This window comes from Lissotriton helveticus, chromosome 2_2, assembly GCF_964261635.1.
Source record: "Lissotriton helveticus chromosome 2_2, aLisHel1.1, whole genome shotgun sequence".
Taxonomy (NCBI): domain Eukaryota; kingdom Metazoa; phylum Chordata; class Amphibia; order Caudata; family Salamandridae; genus Lissotriton; species Lissotriton helveticus.
The window spans coordinates 495,412,232-495,433,436 of NC_136060.1; the positions used below are offsets into that span (position 1 = coordinate 495,412,232).

Below are 21,205 nucleotides of genomic sequence, written 5' to 3' on the forward strand. Positions count from 1 at the left end.
AAAGAAATCCAATTACACCAGCCATCTATGGTGTACCAAAGACGCACAAGAATACCATTGATCCCCCGTTAAGACCCATAGTAGCGTCTATCAATTCCCTAACTGAACCACTGTCCAAATATCTGGACACATTCCTATGTCCTTTGACCACTACATACGAATCCTATGTCAAAGACACTGGACATATGATAAACATACTAGATAATACAGTTTTCAACGAAGACACACAATTGCTGGTCACATGTGACATCGAGTCACTTTATACAAACATACCCCAGGACCTAGCAATGGTAGCCGTGGCAGCGCTCCTTGCTAGGACACCAGGGCAGAGACCTGACCCATTCATCCTACAGTGTTTAGAGATAGTCCTACACAATAACTTCTTTGAATTTGAAGATAACCTCTTCCATCAAATCAAGGGAGTAAGCATGGGGGCATCTTGTGCCCCCAGTATAGCCAATATCTATATGGGAGAATTCGAGTTGAGAAACATCTTCAACGAATTGGCTCCCTTTTATGAAAATGTCTCACGATGGCATCGGTTCATTGATGCCATTTTTTTATTTTTTTTTTATTTTTTTTTATTTGGACAGGGAGTGAGGAGAACCTTAAAGAATTTATGGAATGGCTCAATCTGGCAGACCCACACCTTAATTTCACACACAATGCCTCCAATTCTCAAGTAGAATTCTTGGACATCTGGATTCAGAATACCGCTGGTGAAATAACAGTGAGCCTATACAGAAAACCAACAGCCAAGAATACAATTCTAGAACATGGCAGTTACCATCCCCCATGCCAAAAAGACTCAATCCCCTTCGGGGAATTTCTCAGAATTAAGAGAAATTGCACTAACACCAAAGATTTTATGACACACGCCTTGAAACTTCAAGATAGATTACTGGCGAGAGGGTATCCTAGAAAACTTGTTCGTCGCTCTCTTAAAAGGGCCAAATATTACAACAGGGATGCCTTACTAAACCAAACTACTAAGACCAAAAATCAGAATATAGTATGTGTAGTTAACCACTCCACATTAAATAACAAGATCAGACAAGTCATTAATAAGCATTGGAAAATTCTTAACACACATGACACCAATGAAGCTCTGGCAAAACCAACCATAGCCTTCAGACGAAATCAAAATCTTAAAGATAAATTGGTACATAGCAGGAACAGACCTAAGGAGAAAGCACGCCAACTCACAGTAGATGGCAAGCCCCTTCCTGTTGGTAATCACAAATGTGGCTCATGTCACGCCTGTGACCAAGTTATAACTGGTGAAACCTGGACATACAGGAACAAAACTGGCAAATTTAGAGAAATGACAAATTGCAGAACAAGCAATGTGATTTATCTTATCCTCTGCCCTTGCGGCATAGGATATGTTGGTGAAACATCAAGAGAACTCAGAGTAAGACTCTCTGAACACAAATCATCAGTGAGAACTAATAAAACCAATGCCCCCCTGGTAGATCATTACATCCGATCCTGCCATACAGAAAAAGACATGCGCTGGTTAATTCTAGAACGGGTATCGCATGTCCCTGGTAAAGAAATGCTAAAGCTACGGAAACAACGCGAGACCTTTTGGATCTATCATCTAGATACGGTACGATATGGGCTCAATGAAGAAATTTGCTGGATAACCACTAAATAGCTTAGATATATCATGTACGCTGCCCATTCATTTAGTGCAATCTGAACCTTGAATCTAAATAGTACACAGGCTACCCCTCATGTCCCATATCTAGACCTAGTGTACCACACAAACACGCTCTGTAAGAATAAACGCCCTTACCACTGTTCTCTTTTTTTAATAGAGGACTTAAAAATGTCCTGGCTATCGTCCGTAGCACTTTAAACAGCATAAACTCAAACCATTTCTCATATATTATAAAGCTTGCATATTAAAGACCGTTAGGCTCGATATTTGGCACTGATATCAAACCATAAAAGCACTTTTTTGCATTAATGGCTACATCTTGCAAGCATGTTTGACCCCACATAAAGTGTTTTTCTCAATCTATTTTTTATTGATAGCACAAATATGCCAACATCAAAACTATTTTTAACACCAGATTCATTGAACAATGCAGTTTGCATACTGGTGTTGGCTGCTATTAACCAAATCTTTTCGTTGCAATATCACAACCTTAAACATGGAATCCCTCGTCATATAATCAACACAGCATATACCAAAATATAGCGCCATCTTGGTAATGCTATCACATCGTGCCAGTCCGTCAACTATGTCTAATACTGTTTACAAGCTAGCCACATGCAGTCCGCTCACTATTTCCACCGTATGTGACTTTTGCTTACACGCCGTATACACACACAGCTGATTAGAATCAACCAAGAGAGTGCACGTATTTAAAGACCTCTGCCATCGCCTTCCTGTTGTCTGTGGCAGAGACACGGCGGTCGGCACCCCGGCAGGACAGAACGTGAGCAATTGCCCAAGTAAGTACTGTTACAGAGATCAGCTCGGTGTATTACCCATTTTAGTAGCTTTAATTACTATCAGCGCACAGTGAGAAAATAGGATACTCGACATACTGTTACCAATACTAAACAAAGCCTCTCTCTTTTTTCATAGTTTAACGAGTAATCCCAGCATGTGCACTTATAATTATACCAAAACGTTAAGATAGAAGTATTTCCCTTAACATATTTTTTTAGAGATAAAGCAGTTTTATGTACCCCTGCTTGTACATTGATAGAATCTATCATAGTGATCAAGCTGCTATATGCAGAGAATTATTAAAATAAAGCTACATGCCGTTTTCTGTCACAGCCCTCGGGGAAGTATATAACCAAGCAACAAGGTGGGCTCAGAGACATATAATCTGGAGTAAGTCTGCAACCAGCAACTATAGACACGGGCAGTTTCTTCTTTGTAGCAGGCTATAAACAAATATAGACATATATAGCACTAATGAGCTGCCAGAACATATTGTTTTTTCTGAAACGCGCGCATCTGCTCTAATAGAAACCTTCCGTTTTCACACTATAAATGCCCCCAATTTTTCCCTTGTTTTATTGTTTTAGAACAAATTGCGGCACATGTTCCCCATTCTGGTATCATAAAAATTCAAAAAGAACAGATAATACGCTATAAAGGAACACTGCCTTCTGTTATTTAGGAGGTGAGTCAATCAATATTTTCAGCTACCTTTGACAGATCAAGACCAAGAGACTAAAATAACATAGATTTAAACATCTCTCTTGCTTTCTCTTTACCAGCCTCACCTCCCATTGAGAGCGAATAACTAGATCATCTTTTTAAATTATAAGATCTCAGCCAGACATGGACGGGACCTCTAAAGGTAATACTTTGAGAGGAGTGTGGCTGTTTAGAAAACCAAAACCACTAATGTAGAATTGATATAACAAGCGATATGCCCTTTCTTTCTTTAGAATTGTAATAAGCCAGCAAAATCAGGCGCTTTATTAAAGCCACAGCAGATCCATTCTACCTCTACGACCTTATATACTAAGGTACATATTTTGTATTTCAATAGTGTCTACTGTGAGGTCATTCCCACACCACCATCTTGTTGAATGCTGGTAGCAGCCTCACCACTAATAATTTCCTTTTTTTTAAATTAACCTCCATCACAATTTTTCCTTATCTTCTTCTAAATGCACAATTTCACCTTTGGGTTTGTTCTATCTTTGGGATACAAGGTCAAGAACCTAGACTGGTGTGAACCACTTTCTGTCAACTATGGCTAGATAACTAGTCATTATAGCTTTTGAGAATTGATCGTTTAGGATGCATTCAAATGTAATATTGACACAGCTCTGTTTAAATTTCAGATTAAGAGAACCCCATGGTTTCTGACTATTTGCAGACATTTGCTTAGTCCAAGTTGGCCCTGAAGAAGGTGAAACACAAATAAAATATCACCGAAACGTACGTAGGCCGTACGCATACAAAGACCCTCGAATAGGACAAACTGAAAGATCATAAGAACTAAATTGGAAAATAAATCCAAATCGAGATCACAACAAGAATATATAGATTGGTTCATGATTTAAGATAGACTGAAATCATACTACGAGGAGTCTTGTATTGGACACTGATAATACATTTCCACAAAGTTTGGAAACATTTATGTATTTTTGTCATTGTTGTTTGTATGTGAGTAAGTGTGAGTATGGATGCTAGGATGAATGTTCATATCTGTACATAAATGAATAATGAGGGGTTCTATCTAGAACAACAATTTCAGTTAATATGTTGCACCTCAACAAACGCACGTTAATTGATATTTAGTTATATTTATTATGTTTTTTATGTGAAAGAAAACTGCAGAAAAATTTAAAAAAGTATATATTTTTGTATAATGATGAATAAATTTATAAAAAAATAACAAATATGTGAAAAGTCTATTGTGTCATGTAATGCATCCTATGTACAAATAATTGACTTAACTGCTAAAAGTGCTGAATGATATTCAGGTCATAATAAGAGGTTCTTCCCGTGTCTCTGTACTCTTTATAGGCTTTTACCAGATAGTCCCTTAAATTGCGTGCTCTTTTAAAAGCAAACCGAGGGATTTGGAGTTGTGGTTCAATTTTATGGATCAAGTGCCAATTTTTTGTCACTATTTTCTTGATTAGGTTGGATTCAGTTCCAAATGTGGTAACACATGTAATCACATTATCAGTCTCACAAGTTGACTTTTTTGGTTCTAGTAGGGCTTGCCTGTCATAATACCAAGCGCGTTTCATAGAGCGTTTAACCAGACGGTACGGGTAATTCCTCAGTGAAAGTTTTGTTTGCAGGATTTTTGCTTCTTTGAAGTAATCCTCCCTTCTGGTACAGTTACGTCTTAAATGTAGAAACTGTCCAAAAGGGAGGTTATCCCGTAAATTCCGTGGGTGATGGCTTGTGTACTTAAGTAGTGTGTTCCGTGCTGTGGTTTTTGTATACAGACTGGTGGCTAAGTGTCCCCCATTGTTCCAGATTTTCAAATCTAAGAAATTGATACTTTCTTTATCATGTTCCATGGTGAACTGAAGATTGCATTCTTGTCTGTTCAACCATTCATGGAACTCTTGTAATTGACTAGTAGTGCCCTCCCATATTAGACAAACATCGTCTATATACCGTAAGTATTCTTTAATACAGTTCTCATAAGGGTTGTTATTATAAATCACTTTATCTTCAAATGCTGCCACAAATAAATTAGCTATATCAGGGGCAAAAATAGCACCCATGGCAACTCCCTTGAGTTGTCCATAGAAGTCACCATTGAAGATGAAGTAATTGTCTTCTAGTGCAATCTTAGCACAACTGACAATAAAGTCTGTGGGTACCTGATGGGGGCTTGGTCTTTTTTCTAACACCCCTCTAATCACTTCAAGTGCTGCTGTTTGCGGAATATTTGTATAAAGGCTCTCTATGTCCATTACAACTAAAATATTGGATATATGGTCATAGTATTTTCCTTCGAGCCGATTGATCACACTGGTGCTGTCCCTCGTGTATGATCTACTTTGTGTCACATCCGATTTGATAAAGAAATCCACGTATTCTGCTAGTGGCTGTAGAATAGATTGACAGCCAGCAACGATAGGTCTACCAGGTGGTTTTTTATCATTTTTGTGCACTTTAGGAAGTGTATAAAATGCAGGAATCGAGAAGTCTTTCTTATTAAGAGGCTCACACCAGAGCAAGCAGTGTCTGTGTGGAGGAGACAGAGGCTCACACCAGAGCAGGCAGTGTCTGTCTGAAGCAAGTCTAGGCTGGCACTGGAGCAGGCAGTGTCTGTGTGGAGCAGGCCTAGGCTCACACCAGAGCAGGCAGGGTGTGTGCGGAGCAAGCCAAGGCTCACACCAGAGCAGGCAGGGTGTGTGCGGAGCAGGCCGAGGCTCACACCAGAGCAGGCAGGGTCTGTGTGGAGCAGGCCGAGGCTCAGAGCAGGCAGTGTCTGTGTGGAGTGGGCTGAGGATCTCATCAGAGCAGGCAGGGTCTGTGTGGAGCAGGCCGAGGCTCACACCAGAGCAGGCAGGGTCTGTGTGGAGCAGGCCAAGGGTCACACCAGAGCAAGCAGAGTCTGTGTGGAGCAGCTCTAGGCTGGCACTGGAGCAGGCAGTATCTTTGTGGAGCAGGCCGAGGCTCACACCAGAGCAGGCAGGGTGTGTGTGGAACAGGCCGAGGCTCACACCAGAGCAGGCAGTGTCTGTGTGGAGCAGGCCGAGGCTCACACCAGAGCAGGCAGGGTATGTGCGGAGCAGGCCAAGGCTCACACCAGAGCAGGCAGTGTCTGTCTGAAGCAGGTCTAGGCTCGCACTGAAGCACTGAGCTAATTAAGACCCAGCGGTGCCAGGGAACAACACCTATAACCTTCGTGGGATACCTGTTTCGGCGCACTAAAGACAGAGACACGGGAGACTTCCTTCGGCGTCAAAGATCAGAGTTTATTACTGCAGGGAGGCAAAAGTCACTAGAAGTACAACAGCGTGTAGGTTCTACGAGTCTGCTTCCCCTTGCATATGTGAGTCGCTCTCTTTTATACAAGATTTTGCCATTGCACAACATGTGAACAAAAGGTTACAACCCAGTTCCCACAATAAACTTCAAGAAAGGGTCGCTTTCATGCTTTCAGAACCCCGGAACATAATCACAGTAACATTACCGGTTCCCAACTGTAAAAGCACATCTTCCCATCGTTAGGCACATTCCACTTGAGTTGTAAATGAGCAAGAGAAAAGAGACAAGAACAGCTGCTAGGAAGTCAGGCACACCTAGAGAAAAGAGTGTGGGGGTAATATTGGAAACATGATCATAGGATCAAAGAGCTTGATCCCAGCACATGCACGGCTGAAACAATAGGCCGGCACGGCAAGATTACCCTCAAGCTGAGCCATTTGCCTCTGCAGTGTCATTCCTCCGGTCATAAAGACGCATGAAAGGAATATGCGTCTTCCGTATGGCTTGGGAACTAAAAGGGTCATGAGGCGAACAGTTGCCTGCTCGCTGACTACGTGAGGGCAAGAAACAAAATGGATGCCGTATCTAAAATGGAACCCGAGGGTTCAGGTAAGAAACACGTAATTTAGGCGAACCGTGTCAAGTAGTGTAGCGAAAACGCGTACACTTACCGAACTCGCCATTTATGGTTCATAGATACCAAACTCGTCCATATTCGGCAATGCCCAAAACACCGTAACGATTTTCACGGAACCTCAGACGCTCCTTTTGCCCTCATGTAGGCAAGCACTAGTCGAAATCAGAGTCGATCTCGATATTCATCAGATCGTTCAGGTGTTGCTGGAACATTATTCTATCCATCAATGCCTCTCTGGAAACAGATGGCCTTCTTATACACGTTGTAGCACAAAGGCCACATAAGGCAGGACCACACTGTACACAAAGACAACACGTGAACAGGAACGTCACAACAACCCCTATAATCATCAGAATCTTCCAACCCCAGGTCGACATCAGGCCCCAAAACCATCCTAGAAGCGTCCAATCTCCCTCGTCCACGTGTATGGACTCCGAGATTTTGTGCAACTTGGAGATGGCTTGATAAACCGTTGGAGCGTTATCAGGTATGAATATGCAGCAGCTCGAATGGATGACCTTACACACACCTCCTCTATCTGCTAGAACAATGTCTAGAACCATACGGTTCTGTAACGTCATAAGCCTATCCGCTTGAAGCTCTGCTGTCAAATTACCAAGGGCACTTGCGGTTATGTTAGCAGTTGACTCTACTACACGAGTTAACTGTCTCAGATTTCTGCTATTGACCATAGGGCCCCAAAACGGTAGGAACCCCTTAAAGAAGTCTCCTGCCTCTTGACCGGCAGTATCTTCTCTGCTAATAACACCTCTCTCAACTCTAGTTCTGTGATAATCTGAAGCAACAGTGAAAGTCGGAGGCAAGAGATTTGCAATATAGCAGGTACCCGAGAAGTCATGAGGTAACCACGTATATGCTCGATCATAATATACAAAATAGGTACCCTTGGCAGTTAGGAAGACAGGGGAAGAGAGCATCGGTAGAACGTAAGTATCCACACAAGCGCTCTTCCCAAGCTGGGCTCTTGGATTTCGGCCACGACCTTGCAGACAAAAGTGGCCTAGGTGAGGTACAATCCAGATTGGAGATGAGCTTTTAAGCTGCCTATCACCCACTGATATACTATACTCAGCCTCACTAAGGTACTTATAGGCCTGCACTACCTCCTCTGGGATAAGTGAAGTATCGAAAATGTCTCTATCTAGATCAGCAATCGCTGTCGCCAGAGACTTATGGTATGGGCCTGGACCAAAGCTTGCTGAGCGTGGCTCTCGGTGGGGGTAGGAATCTAGTGCACTATGGAACATGATTTGGAATGCCCGAGCTGACCCTTGGGGCTGTACGGAAGAACAAAATACGGGATACCCCTGTCCATGGTATGTGGCATTAGCCCACACACCCAACAATTTGTAGTATTTACCACCAACTGATGCTGATGCAAAAGTTGCACAAAAGAATTGTTTCTAAATTCCGCACGTCTGACTTGCTCATGTTGGGGCAGTATGTGAAAAGAATGTGGAGAAACAGTAGAGACGAAATTTAGATCAAGAGAAGGAGAGGTAGGTAAGGCAGAAGGCAGTAATGATTGAAAACCAAAATATACTCCACCCACCAGCAGCATAGAAACAGTTAGGAACAACATGAAAACCTGTAGCAAGAAACATTTTGTACGCAACACCTTATCTAATGCAGATCTTTGCGCCGACATTTTCTCTCTTTTCGACAGCTTAGAAAATTCCATCCTCTAACGACCGTCCGCGACGTTCTTGACGCACTCCGTTCTGTGTAGCGATGATCAATTCCCAGGAGTTCCCAGAAATTGACAAAAGAAACCGACCTAGTGTCGATAACTGCTAAACAGAAGAAAGTACCCGCACGGCCCTACGGCCAACCCGGATGATAGGTTCTAGATAAATTGAACATTCAATTTACTATAAGGTTCTTGGCTGCACGGAAAAGGGAAAAAGGTACACCATATAAAATGTCCACAATGTTCAGGGTAAATGTGGGATCCAAAAATTACAAAAAATTATTTTATTAGTCTTTTGTGCGTGGGCGAAGAAAGTATCGGCTTCTCCCAGGGCGAGTCTGATCTTCAAATAGTGAATTGGATGGCAAATGAGTGTTCGATTGTTCAGACAATTGTTCAGCACTTGAAGTTTTCAAGGTTGATGGAAAAGAAATTGTTTGAGGGGAATCAACAAGGGTGTCAGATATGGGCTGAGCTTCGCTGAACGGGACAAAGCGTTGTGGAGCGTCGGTCTCGGACGAGGAAAAGCCCTTTCTTATCCAAGTATCCGCCGGCAAAGGAAGCGGGACTTTCTTGGTGTGGGTGGCATGCACCCAATGCTTCCGTCCCTCCAGCCGAACCGCCGTCCTTGTTGCCAGTAGCACCTGGAAGGGTCCCACAAACCTCGGCTCAAGGTTTCGTTTTCGTCCGAAGTTACGGGTGAGGACCCAGTCCCCTGGTTGCAGCCGATGACCAGGACCCTCTGTTTGTGACGGCAGAGCCTCAAAGACCTGTTGATGAATCAAACTCAATTTAGCAGTCAGATCATGGAGATAATCAATCAGCATGGGATATTCTATTCTATCAAATTCTTTAGGCATCGGGACTCCCCAAATATTAGCAGGACGGCCGAACACAATCTCATAAGGGCTAAGCCCTACTCGAGAGTGCACAGTTGCCCTGGTCGATAAGAGAGCTAGAGGCAAAGCATCTGGCCATGATAAACCAGTTGTTGCCTGAATTTTAGCAAGTTTCAGTTTCAGGGTGCCATTGTATCCTTCCACCAAATTTCTGTACTATACCTAAACCACGACACACACTCTTCATCACACTTCCCACAAACTCACTTCCGTTGTCCGACCATACAATCCGAGGCATGCCGTATCTGGGGAAATACTCTTTGAGCAGAATTTTTGCTGTGGATAGGGCAGTATTATCCTTAAGGGGGTAAGCCTCAACCCATCTGGAGAAAGCACATACTACAACCAAAACATACTTCAAATTGTTGCACCTCTCCATATGGATGAAGTCCAACTGGATAACTTCGAAAGGGCATGTAGGAGGGGCAAAATGACCAGGTGGAGTGGGAGTGCCCTTACCGGGATTATACATCAAACACACCATACAATTCTTAACCACTCTCTCTGCACACTTAGTAATACCATCATTCTTCCATACAGGAGACAACAACTTGCATATGCCTTTTGCGCTTATGTGTTCTGTACCATGAGCCATTGTAACAACAGCGAGCACATATGCATCCGGTAACATCCATCTCTGTTTTTCTGACAAATCAACCCAACATCCATTCTCATCCAACTTCCCCGTACTCTCTTTCCATTTAGTCTTTTCCGTCTTAGTGGCCTCATTCTGTATTCCCTTCACACTCTCAACTGTGTCTTCACACATACTAGTCTCCGTTGGCCATCTCACTGAACTCGTAACATACATTCGATTTGTCAGATCTTTAGCTGTCTCCTTAGCAGTCTCATCTGCAAACGCATTACCACGACCAACATCATCCGTCACTTTCCGATGCGCACTACATTTGATTATGGCCACCTGCTTAGGCAATGTAAGTGCATCTAGAAGGTCGTTCACAAGCTGTCCATGCTGAATCTTCGTGCCATGCGACGTCAAGAATCCTCTTTCTCTCCACAATCGCCCAAAACTGTGCGCCACACCAAAAGCATACTGGCTGTCGGTAAACACATTCACCCGTTTTCCTCTGGACAACACACACGCTCTCGTCAAGGCGATCAGCTCAGCAGCCTGAGCCGAATTCTGACTCAATCTTGCAGTTTCTACAACCGTACTCAATGTCACTACAGCATACACGGTCGTCACATCACCATTCGGCAACTTAAAACAGGAACCATCCACATATAAAGTACCATCGGGATCTACCAATGGAGTATCTTTCAGGTCAATACGACCCTTTGTTTCCTCCTCAGTTCTCAGATAACAGTCATGTGGTGCTTCACCACTTGACTCCATGTTGATCGGTAACAATGTTGCTGGGTTCAACACGTTACATCGTTTTATGCGTATGTGACTAGCCAGTAACGTCAACTCATACCCAGACAACCTTGCGCTCGTCAAATGTTGAGTTTTCGTTCGGTTCAAGAGAGTGTCAACTGCATGCGGAACCATCACCGTAAGCATATTATCCATGACCAGACCTGCGGACTGTCGAATGGACGCCGCGGCTGCCGCTGTTGCTCTTAAACAACTCGGCAAAGCTCTCGCTACTGGGTCTAAGGTCGAAGAAAAATATGCGCATGGGCGCTGTTTGTCACCAAATTGTTGCGCCAGAACACTCAACGCACAACCATCCCTCTCGTGAACGTACAGTGTAAACGGCTTACTGTAATCAGGAGTACCTAACACAGGAGCCGAACACAACGCATCACGTAATTCAGAGAAACTTTTCTGACACTCTTCAGTCCATGGCAAAGGAGTCGGAACACCCTTGCACGTGAGAGCTAACAATGGTTTCGCCAATAGTGAAAAATTTGGGATCCATTGTCTGCAGTATGACGTAATACCTAGAAAGGCACGTACATCTCTCTGAGTTTTTGGCACAGTCATTCGAGAAATCGCTGCAATTCTCTCTGGGGTCAACCTTCTCCCTTCTTTTGACAATAAGTGACCTAAGTAGGTTACTTCTTGGCAACAATATTGCAGCTTGGAAGGTGACACCTTGTGATGTAAGTCATGTAGATAGCGCAATAGTGATACTGTAGTCGTTTTGCAAATAGCCTCCGTATCAGCTGCCACTAATAGGTCGTCAACGTATTGAATCAAAGCCGCACCCGTCGGTAACACAAATGCATCCAGTTGACTTTTAAGTGCCTGGCTATAGATCGACGGACTTTCACAATAGCCTTGTGGTGCGCGTTTTAGTCTGAAACTGCGACCACCTAATGAAAATCCGAATAGGTCTCTGCTTTCCTCAGCGATCGGGATACTAAAGAAAGCATTCTTTAGGTCGATCACTGTGAACCAGGAGGCAGAAGCTGGAATCAGGGTCAACAAAGCCGTTATATCAGGGACCACGGGAAACTGTGGGATCACGATTTTATTCACTTCTCTCAAATCAATTATGAAACGATACACAGGAGGTTTAGATGGATCAGTGCGTTTTAAAATTGGTAGTACAGGACTATTACACACATTTCCTCGAGTTTCTTCAACGACATCCTTTTTGATCAGGTCGTGTACAATCGCTAATAGCGCCTGTTCTCCCTCAATGGAGATACGATACTGTGGTATACGTGGCAGTCGCACATTTGGTTTCAGCTTGATCATATAAGGTGGGATGTCCAAGAGACCCACGTCATTGGGACCTGTGGCCCATAGAGACGCAGGAAGGGAGCTCAATTCCGGTGGGAATTTATCGATCGACAAGTACATAGGAGAGATTACTCTCCGACCTAATGTAAGCTCCACTCCTTCAGGGGAGCAATACAAAGTCGCATATAACCGTTTTAACAAATCCAAGCCCAAAAGATTCTCACCACAACCAGTAGATAGAATCAATGGAGCCTCCAGCTCACGAGGGCCAATCGTAAGTGGCAAAGGGCTGGAAACAGGATTGCTAACAGGGGCGCCAGAGAATCCAACGGAAACATTTGTTAAGCCAGACAAAGGTGCGCCAGGGAGTTTCGAATGCATGATGGAACTTTTCGTCGCACCAGTGTCTAACAGAAAAGGCTCAACTACGCCAGAAGTAGCTACTGCGACGTAAGGCCCACTCTGATCAACCGGAACTGATACTACTCCCTCTCTTTGTCGGTGGCTGTCCTAGTAATGATCGTTTGCAACAGTCTCATGTTCAACGTAGTAATCGTCCACATGATATTGTGTAGATCTAACTGACCCCGCATTTCGCTGGTCAAAACAATTATTCATATCTGATGAATTCTGAGGGCGATCATTCTGATTGTGAATGGTACAGCGGCCTCTACCTCGAGATGCCTGCTGAGGACCACCACGGCTTCCTCGTGACGATACACCATTAAGACGGTCACGCAAAGCGGGACAGTCTTATTTTATGTGACCCTCCCTTCTACAATACGCACACTGATTATACCCAAGTGTAGATCTATAGTCAGAGGAGTCAGAACGTGGCTGTGTTCTGGAGGACTGTGATTGTGGTCTATATTGCTGTTGCGACTCATTTTGATTCGAACATGGAGGATACGCTTGCTGCAAGAAAACCTTTGTTTTGAGCTCCTTCGTTTTCTTATCTGCACGATCACTTTCTTCCTTTTCCCTATTCTCATAGTATTGAGCCGTGGCTAATATCTGTGCGGTGGTTGAAACAGCCCATGCACTTTCTGAATTCTTCAATTTGGCTCATAGTTCAGGCAACAAATTCAACACAAACTTATCGACAAATAACCGCTGACCTCCCTCGGAGCCCATGTCCTGACCACTGTGGTCGACAAACGCTTCCTCAAACCTCGTAAAGAAATCCGAGACACTCTCGTCTTTCTTTTGCTTACAGGCTGATAATTTATCCCAGTTCACCTTCATCGCCGGCATGAGAGTTTTCATAAGTGTAATGATTTTCTGAGGTAAATCTAAAATTAACTGATCAGGCTTAGCCCCCCCAACTTGTAATCCATCAGCCGCTAATAGTGCTGCCCAATCGCCACCTAACTCGTTTGCATGATTTGCTTGGCGAATTTTCGCCCAAACCGGTTGCGGTACGACATTACCAAACAGCATGTCCATGTCGGCAAGGTTCATAACAGAAGCGTCCACCAATTGGGATAACTCCTTATAGTAACGAGCCGGGTTCTTACGCGGATCAGGCAAAGATTGCTTCACTTGCAAAACTTCGGATCGTTTCCATGGGAGGTGTATCCAAACTCTTCGGAAATGGGGTAAAACCGGAGGGTGAGCTTGTGGATCACCTGGCACCCAAAGTGGCGGAACCTCTCGCATAGGATACTGACCAGCGTTCGTTTTCGTTTTGTCGGTGTCATCATTAAATAATACACGAGAAGGCACTGAGGATCTATAGGCTAACAGTCGCTCTAGTGCACGCCGTACATCTCCACCCACAACCATACCGTTCGAGAATTGACTCTGAAGCTCAGTCACATCGGGCGGTACATTGTCTAAATCATCATTATACCATTCTTCCCTCAAAAAGTTACACATTTCTTCGAACACGAATCTCTGTGTAGGCTCATTAAACTGAGAAAACGTCTCGAAGACCATGCGTGGAGGGTAGTTAGCAGGGTGTCTTATCCATCTACGTGCCATTGTCACTAACGTCTCTTTTTCCCTTCCACTAGGGATCTGACTCCGTCTCTGGGGAGTTTCAGAAAGATCAAGTGGAAATAACTGACCAGTAAGCGGTGAATAAAGGGTGGCAACAGCATTAGGGATACGATTACGAACAGAAGGAGAAGAAGAAAGAAGAACAGGAGCAACAATATTAGAAGTGAAGGTAGGCGTAGTAGAAGCAGGCAAGGTAGTCGGGGTAGCAGGGATAAGAGGCTGAGGAGGTACAAGCACAGGAGCAGTAGGAATAGAGACAGGTGGTGGGACAAACGTAGGACCAACAACGGGCTGACCCGCAGCCGCTGGAGTAACAGGAGGGACAACAGGAGGAATTACAGGCGGTACCACAGGAGGAACTACAGGGGCTGTAGCACCCTGTGCATAAGGAGGTGGCGAGTTCATGAAATACGTTAACAGGGGATCCTCCTTCGGATCCTCCTCTTTCTTATCAGGACTAGTTGGTAAAACCGGATAACATTTGTCTATCCTCGTGTGATGTAATCTAGTAGAAAATCTATTTCTTTTTCTTCTTTATCTCGCTGACATTGTTGTACAACTTGCATTATTGGAACAAACCCTTCTCTTCGATCCTTTCTAAGCTGTTTGATTTCTTTCTGCTTGGCCTCTTTACGCCACAACCGAAAAGAATCAAACATAGCTGGCCTAGCTTTCTTTTTAAATAATTTAGCTTCAAGATTATCTAAAATCGTAAGTTCAAAACTTCCATGCGGTGGCCAACTAAGGACACCATCTTTTTTCGTGTAACGGACCCAATATTTATTATAAATAATAGGACCCACACCATGTCGACTATAGAGCTCATATATCCGGGTTCCAACTGGAGGTATCGGACACGAGTCCTCCAACCGGGAATCCTTGTTGCAACATTTAAGAAAACCAAGAAATCCACTATGGCTAGGCATCGTGCACACTAACCTAGTATCAAACTTCAAGGGTTTACCGAAGCACTAATTCTTCGTGGAAGACAAAACCCTCGGTTTTTGGCAATTGCAACTGTCAAATAACAACTAAGAACCAACAACTAAGAACCACAAATGCAATGGAACCATGCATACAACAAAGCTTAAAAAAAAAGCTCGACAACAACTAAGGACTGGGAGCGACCCACAAATACTTAACTGAGAACTTCAATGGCGTCACCAGGAAGGCCCGTCTATCGTCTCGCCGTACGAAAGGTCTAGGCCGGGCGTCGAAAACAGGTCGACAGTCAGGGCATCGGTCCGTCGCAGCCGTCAGGAGGCGGGAATCTTCGCGGGAAAAATCTTCGGACCACTTATTTCGACAACAGGATCGATGAAGCGGGGTGCACCTTTTCCTCCGAGATTTCACATGAAGTTCCTCACAATCGTCAGGCTTTGGACCGGTACCGCCGATGTCGCCCCGATTTGGGCGCCAACTGAAGGACTGAGCTAATTAAGACCCAGCGGTGCCAGGGAACAACACCTATAACCTTCGTGGGATACCTGTTTCGGCGCACTAAAGACAGAGACACGGGAGACTTCCTTCGGCGTCAAAGATCAGAGTTTATTACTGCAGGGAGGCAAAAGTCACTAGAAGTACAACAGCGTGTAGGTTCTACGAGTCTGCTTCCCCTTGCATATGTGAGTCGCTCTCTTTTATACAAGATTTTGCCATTGCACAACATGTGAACAAAAGGTTACAACCCAGTTCCCACAATAAACTTCAAGAAAGGGTCGCTTTCATGCTTTCAGAACCCCGGAACATAATCACAGTAACATTACCGGTTCCCAACTGTAAAAGCACATCTTCCCATCGTTAGGCACATTCCACTTGAGTTGTAAATGAGCAAGAGAAAAGAGACAAGAACAGCTGCTAGGAAGTCAGGCACACCTAGAGAAAAGAGTGTGGGGGTAATATTGGAAACATGATCATAGGATCAAAGAGCTTGATCCCAGCACATGCACGGCTGAAACAATAGGCCGGCACGGCAAGATTACCCTCAAGCTGAGCCATTTGCCTCTGCAGTGTCATTCCTCCGGTCATAAAGACGCATGAAAGGAATATGCGTCTTCCGTATGGCTTGGGAACTAAAAGGGTCATGAGGCGAACAGTTGCCTGCTCGCTGACTACGTGAGGGCAAGAAACAAAATGGATGCCGTATCTAAAATGGAACCCGAGGGTTCAGGTAAGAAACACGTAATTTAGGCGAACCGTGTCAAGTAGTGTAGCGAAAACGCGTACACTTACCGAACTCGCCATTTACGGTTCATAGATACCAAACTCGTCCATATTCGGCAATGCCCAAAACACTGTAACGATTTTCACGGAACCTCAACACCAGAGCAGGCAGAGTGTGTGCGGAGCAGGCCGAGCCTCACACCAGAGCAGGCAGTGTCTTTGTGGAGGAGGCAGAGGCTCACACCAGAGCAGGCAGTGTCTTTGTGGATGAGGCCGAGGCTCACACCAGAGCAGGCAGTGTCTTTGTGGAGCAAGCCAAGGCTCACACCAGAGCAGGCAGGGTCTGTGTGGATGAGGCAGAGGCTCACAACAGAGCAGGCAGGGTCTGTGTGGAGCAGGCCTAGGCTCACACCAGAGCAGGCAGGGTGTGTGCGGGGCAAGCCAAGGCTCAGACCAGAGCAGGCAGGGTCTTTGTGGATGAGGCCGAGGCTCACACCAGAGCAGGCAGTGTCTGTGTGGAGCAGGCCGAGGCTCACACCAGAGCAGGCCGAGGCTCACACCAGAGCAGGCAGTGTCTGTCTGAAGCAAGTCTAGGCTGGCACTGGAGCAGGCAGTGTCTGTGCGGAGGAGGCCGAGGCTCACACCAGAGCAGGCAGTGTCTGTCTGAAGCAGGTCTAGGCTGGCACTGGAGCAGACAGTGTCTGTGTGGAGCAGGTCTAAGCTCACACCAAAGCAGGCAGAGTGTGTGCGGAGCAGGCCGAGGCTCTTACCAGAGCAGGCAGGGTCTGTGTGGAGGAGGCTGAGGCTCACACCAGAGAAGGAAGTGTCTGCATGGAGGAGGCAGAGGCTCACACCAGAGCAGGCAGGGTCTGTGTGGATGAGGCCGAGGCTCACACCAGAGCAGGCAGAGTGTGTGCGGAGCAGGCCGAGGCTCTTACCAGAGCAGGCAGGGTCTGTGTGGATGAGGCCGAGGCTCACACCAGAGCAGGCCGAGGCTCACACCAGAGCAGGCAGTGTCTGTGTGGTGTGGGCTGAGGCTCACACCAGAGCAGGCAGGGTCTGTGTGGGGCTGAGGCTCACACCAGAGCAGGCAGAGTCTGTGTGGAGCAGGCCTAGGCTCACATCAGAGCAGGCAGGGTGTGTGCGGAGCAAGCCAAGGCTCAGACCAGAGCAGGCAGGGTCTGTGTGGATGAGGCCGAGGCTCACACCAGAGCAGGCAGTGTCTGTGTGGAGCAGGCCGAGGCTCACACCAGAGCAAGCAGGGTGTGTGTGGAACAGGCCGAGGCTCACACCAGAGCAGGCAGTGTCTGTGTGGAGCAGATCTAAGCTCACACCAGAGCAGGCAGGGTCTGTGTGGAGCAGGCCGAGGCTCACACCAGAGTAGGCCGAGGCTCACACCAGAGTAGGCATCATCTGTCCGAAGCAGATCTATTCTCACACCAGAGCAGGCAGTGTATGTCCAAAGCATGAGGCAGGCAGAAGCAGAGGTATGAAGGAGGTGCCTAGGTGGGAAGTGAGTCACTGCAATAGGAGGCTTCTAAATGGAATGTATAATGCTTGCAACACTCAAGACCAGTGCACAGTAATCTAAGATTCATGTCAGCCTTCCTGCTTCCTGCCTGATAAAGGGTGCGATGGTTTCTTCTTTGTGTGCGAGATGAAAGGCCTGATCTTCCGAAGAGAAACACACGTCAGGATGTTGTTTCTGCAAATGTGACCAATCAGCAGCTAAGGAATGAATACCACATATCTCAGATTACCATGACACAGAAAACTTACACTCGTCACATTGCAGCTTGAGCCATCTCTGCATGTTATCATTCTTAGGGGGGCCCTGGATAACACTCTCACGCGAGACTGACACGTGACTGACAAGGGTCTGATATGCAGCTGACACAGGGCTGATATGTGCCGACATAAGGCTGACGTGTATGACACATGCCTCTAATGCAGGTGGCACAGTGCCCACATGTGGTTGACTTGTGCCTGGCGTGTCTGACTCTGACATGAGGCTGACACGTGACTGACAAGGGTTTGAAATGCGGGTGACACAGGGCTGTTGTGATTGACATGTGTGTAAAAAGTTCAATCGGGTCGGGGACAATCGATATTTGCCCGGCGGTATTGCCTCTGTGACCCCCTAGTTATTTAAATCAATGAAGAGGCAGGCGCTGGAGACTGGAAAGCAGGAAACAAGGTTTTTTTATTCTCTCCGGAGGAGAACACAACGAAACGGACAGAAGGTATCGTTCTGAGGTGCTCTAACTGTATTTCTGAGGCCTGGCCTCTTATACCCACATTTATGACTTTATTGTAGATTATACATACATGTTAAAGCTTTGATGTACGGAAAAGACATTCTCGGAACTCCCCTTTGGGCCCGTTCCCACACACATTTACAGTTGAAGTCCCCACCCTAGTCACAACAGGTGATGAGCATCGCGCAGCTGGATAATCCGCCGATTCACGGAATGTGGGGAGTTTGATCGGATCTCATGGGGTGGGGGGCTTTGATCAACCCGGGGATTCTTTGATGGGGGAAGCTTTCTATTGTACGGGGAGGGGCAAGGATGGTATCGGCAGAACTGGGTGTCGGCTTGGGAACGGGGAGGACAAAACGGGCACACGGGGAAAAAAGGGGGTTTGCATCTAAGGGCCGGAGATCATGAAAGGAAAGCAGGGAGGTGTCGCGCTGGGAACAGGATGAGGGCCTGGGGCAGAGCAGCGCCGAAGAGGGGTTTATGACTCAAGGCAGGTGCAAGCAGGGGGTGGTCAGCGTGCAGGCTTAGTGAAGGCAAGGGCTATGTCAGGGGCCAGCGGCATGCAAAAGGGTTTGTTCTGATCGGGGCATCTTAAAATGGCGGGCGCGCACGACAAAAGTGTGGCATCAGGGGAAAAGGCAAGATGGCGCAGATAATGTTCACCAAAACGCACTAATTTTCCACATGTGGCTGACATGCATGACAAGTGTCTGTAATGTAGGCGGCACAGCGCTCACGTGCCTGGCATTTAGTTTATTTATTTATTTATTTATGCATTTTTATATAGCGCGGACTTTACCCGAAGGTGTCAGAGCGCTTCACAATAGGAACAGAACTGATACATGAGAACATTACGAGTGAGCAAAATACAAAGGCAAACGTTACATTAAATGAAGCAAAATTACAATTGTGCGCCAACAAGGTATAAGAGGTAGTAAACGGTGCATTACAAAAGTGACAATCGTGACTCAACAAAATATAAGAGGTAGCAAACGGTGCATTGCAGGAGGAAAAAGTGACGTGTGCAGGTTACAAAAAGCGTACAGAATAAATATAGAGGTATAATACTGCAATATATGGAGGACACTCCAGCACAAGAACAAACGTTACGTAGGCACTGGTGGCACTTGTGCAGGTATCGAAACAAACAAATGTAGGAGGTAGAAAACAGTGTGTTACCGGAGAGAGTGACGGGTGCAAGTCACCCATGAGTCCCAGACACAGGTGGAAGGACAATACTGCAATAAGAGGCAGACTATCAAACCACAAGAACACACTTGGAAGACACTTCCATAGTCCAATAAAGTAGGTTTTTCAGTAGTTGAAGGGCTTCCTTCAGATAGCATAGAGGGCATGAATTACATTTGGAAATGTCAAATTCAAATTCAAATAAGCTTTATTCGATTTTTAGTTTAAAAATCATAAAAGCATCAGCAATACAAAAATAAAAACCATAGACATTTCATTTCATAGGCACAGTAAAAGATCATTACAGGATTATTAAAACAAGATTCATAAATACAACTAATCAGCTAATCAATATGTAGGGGTTTCATTATCAACAATTTTTGGTCAAAAGTTCAATAACCATTAAGGGCTAAAAATTGGTTCTAAGTAATATGAGGGGAGCTCGGGTAGAAATCGTACAGATCCCAAATACGAATGGTGCCTTGTCTTTCTTTGGGGTGGCAAAATCGTAAAAAGGGGGCAACATTCCTGTTTTTGAATTTAATTAGTACCAGGTCCCCAGAAATGCATTTGGGCAGCGTCCCTAACCATCCCACCCTCCTGACACTCAAGATACCCCCATCTAACTCCGGCGGCAAGGGTCTATTGGTGTTTAGCCAGAAAATGGCCTTGTTAAGCAGGTCCTGCCGGGTTTCACGTGTTCCCTGGGTAAGAGCAGGGACCCCAGAGAGGACAGACACATACGGGGCGGCCTCAGGGGGCAGGTTAATACGTGGCATTTTTACCACGGCAGATCTAGCCACTGTAAGGGTTGTTAGTGCAGGTTTTAGAATTACTTTCGGGCCTATTAGAGTGGGTGTACAAGATGGCTGTATTTGGATGACATCGTTACCAGACTCATACTTTTCGGGGACGATGGGAGGGTTAGGGCAGACGGATGTGGCCATTATGGTAGCTGGAAGAGGATACTTTCTGATTACTGACTCAATGTTAATCAGCCTTTCCCCTAAATCATTGATTTTTGTGACCAAGGGAGAGATGACAGCTAACAGCAATTGCTCAATTTGAGCCAATAAAGTCAATTTGGGAGACAAGGGAGGGTCCTCTAATTTGTCCGCGGCCGGGTCCTCCATAAATGCTGTTGGTTTAGCAGGAAATGATATTGCATTGGTGCACATAATTTGTGTACTTGTATTGTTCCCAATGTCAGTTTCGCTGTCGTGTTTCCCTCTATTGTTGGA

General features: G+C 45.4%; 1 protein-coding gene and 1 long non-coding RNA gene across 21 annotated transcripts in view; both read left to right on the forward strand.

Moving 5' to 3' along the window:
- LOC144821568 (E3 ubiquitin-protein ligase TRIM39-like) overlaps positions 1–21,205 on the forward strand; it is a 1,056,022-nt gene that overhangs the window by 911,143 nt on the left and 123,674 nt on the right. The window lies entirely within an intron of this gene.
- LOC144821907 (uncharacterized) lies at positions 2,403–4,369 on the forward strand. Of its 2 annotated transcripts, XR_013608498.1 has the most exons (4): positions 2,403–2,466; positions 3,055–3,332; positions 3,424–3,504; positions 3,826–4,369. It is a non-coding gene; the product is annotated as an uncharacterized LOC144821907 (long non-coding RNA). The 2 variants fall into 2 exon arrangements; XR_013608497.1 differs by having other exon boundaries at positions 3,055–3,504.